Below are 2500 nucleotides of genomic sequence, written 5' to 3'. Positions count from 1 at the left end.
GCATTCCAGCAATCTTTATTCAGAAGAGTTCTCAAATTTATAGCGCAGCTCCAGAATTATATTCACCAACCCCTAACACTTAGATTGGGGAGGTATTTGTACAAAAAGTTTACAAAATATCTCAAAGGAGATAATATCTTGCAATAACTTCTTTCACCTACTCTAAAGGAGTAAATGACCTTGGTAACAGAGAGAAAAATGAATGCAGCAGTAAGAAATGTTGTGCTGTCCGTTTTGTTGGTGAAATGCATTGATTACTTGCTCAGCGAGTCGACCGATAGATACTTTAGTGAAATCTCACGCTGCTGGCGTTGCTTTCTTGGGTGCTTTGATTGCACTTTGATTGACTGCCCAGCGCGATTTTTTATCTGCTCTTTCCTTCACTTTATAACATCTGTAGCTTTCTGGGAAAACAAAACTTTTATATCTGCCTACAAAATTTCCAGCATACTCTGCCACCACTGGTTATCTGGTAATTGGTGTCTGCGCATTTTAATCAGAGTTTCATCAGCATCCGTGTACCTGAAGAAAGTAGGCTGGAATGTGAAAAGATGCCTCACTTCATGTTCAATAAAAAACAGATTTTCTAAATTGTCATACAGGCTCTGTCCAGATGGGAGTGCCTTCTCTCCTGCAGAACTTGATGATGCTGTGGCTTGGCTATCTGCATATGTATTTAACCTGTGTACATAGGCTACATGTGTCATTAGTCTATGGTCATCAGTTAACAAACTGGGTAGACCCTTTTCCTCCAAAGCTGTAAACTTCTGTGTGAAAGAATTTATCTCCATTTGCATTTCCTGACACTTCCTTTCCAGATTTTGTATGAAATTCCTCATGGTTAGAACTCTTTTAATTATTAAAATAGTGCCTGTCCTATCCCTGATATCCAATTTTGCCAGCTATTCTTTGGTGTGGGTATTCAAAAACTGTATTAGCCTATTGGCCTATTCGGGCATGTGTCCCAATGAATCCCTGGCCCTTTGAATTTCTTCTTGAGCTACTGTCACCAAATCAATCTGCTCATGAATTACCTGTATTGATGTCCATATATCAGTGATGGATTGACCAATGTTGGCCCATAGAATGCTCCTGATTTCTCTCAGAGGCTTGTCTAATAAGAGGTCCTTTTCCAATGCCTTTACCTTGTTATGCTTTTACCTCCCTTGTTTTTTCTGCCACTGTCATTTTAGATTTATCATAACTAATTTCCAACTTGGCCAATTGCTCTTTGGCATCCTTTAATTTTGACACTTGGAGTCTTAGATCCTCCATAGCCTTTATCAGTTCTTCAGTAGTCATGGTAGTGCTGCTGCCTGTTGTTGTTGTTGTTGAAGTACCTGCTGTCGATGCTGGGGCAGTGGGAGGGACTGCTGTTGTTGCAGTAGGAGGAGCAGTTGTAACTATTGGAGCTGTTTGAGATGGTTGGGAGGTTGACACTCCCTGTCTTTCCTGTAATGCTTTCTCCAAAGCCTGCTCAGTTTCACTTAGCCTTTGATTCATTTTTATTAGCAACTCCATCATGTCTTCTTCTTCTTTTTCTTTCACTATCTCTGTGGTCTGCGGATGCATAGTGATTGGCAGCTTTAACTGCTTCTTGAGGGCAGCTATGTCATCCTCTTTTTTCTTTATTAGTGCTTTTATTCCCTTGGGATCCTTGGGATTATGTCCCAGCTCAATGATGATTTCTTCCAAGGACTTTATCCTGTTGTCCTTGGCCAAAGAGGATGCCTTTTCCAACTCTAGTTGGGCCGATGTATTGTTTAATGAATTCTGCAATTGTTGAGCTAGTATGGCTTTGTCTGTCAAAGTGGAATAGACCATTTCACTGGTTTTCTTGTGCAACTCAATCTGGTCCAAAGGGTGAATGTCTTTGGCAAGAGCCTCCAGATTTTTTCTAATATAATCGGCAGCTGTTTGTGGCTGCTGCACTCTGGGCTTGAAGTGACTCAAGATCATTTTCCCTTCCTTAATATCATATGCAGACATCAATCTCTGCTGTTTGGCGGGGGTCATTTTGTGCTTTGATGTCCATGAATGTCCTCTTAATGGCAGAACTTTGTTTGCTTTGTGGCCATGCTGAGGAAATTTCCACACTAGGCTGTTTTCCCAATTGCTATCCATGAGAATTGGTAGATGATTCTATCACTGGGGAAGTTAGTGGGCTGGCTTCCCTCTCACTTCTCGGACTTTCAATGATCTCCTCTATAACTTCCTCTTCAGGCAGAGGATCCACTCTCTGCCTCTTTGCTTCTGGTTGCTCTGCTGGCCCACTTATGGGTGTGGCCTCTTCTCGGTCCCTTTTTCTACCCTTTTCCTCATTGAGAGGAGTCTGCAATGCTGGTATCTCTGGTGCATTGGTCTGGGCAGGAGGAATTTGCCCTTGGCCTTGCTGCTTTGATGATGTTGGATGATCTGTCATTTCTTGTTGCTCTGAATGCAGCACTTCTTTGCCTTTGGATGTCCATGCAGGTGGAGTACTTTCTTGGGAAGGTTGTTG

The sequence above is a fragment of the Pinus tabuliformis genome, chromosome 5_1 (genome assembly GCF_031772625.1).
Source record: "Pinus tabuliformis cultivar Carrire ecotype Pingquan chromosome 5_1, CPIR1, whole genome shotgun sequence".
In the NCBI taxonomy this organism is placed as follows: Eukaryota; Viridiplantae; Streptophyta; class Pinopsida; order Pinales; family Pinaceae; genus Pinus; species Pinus tabuliformis.
This window is presented reverse-complemented; position numbering follows the sequence as displayed.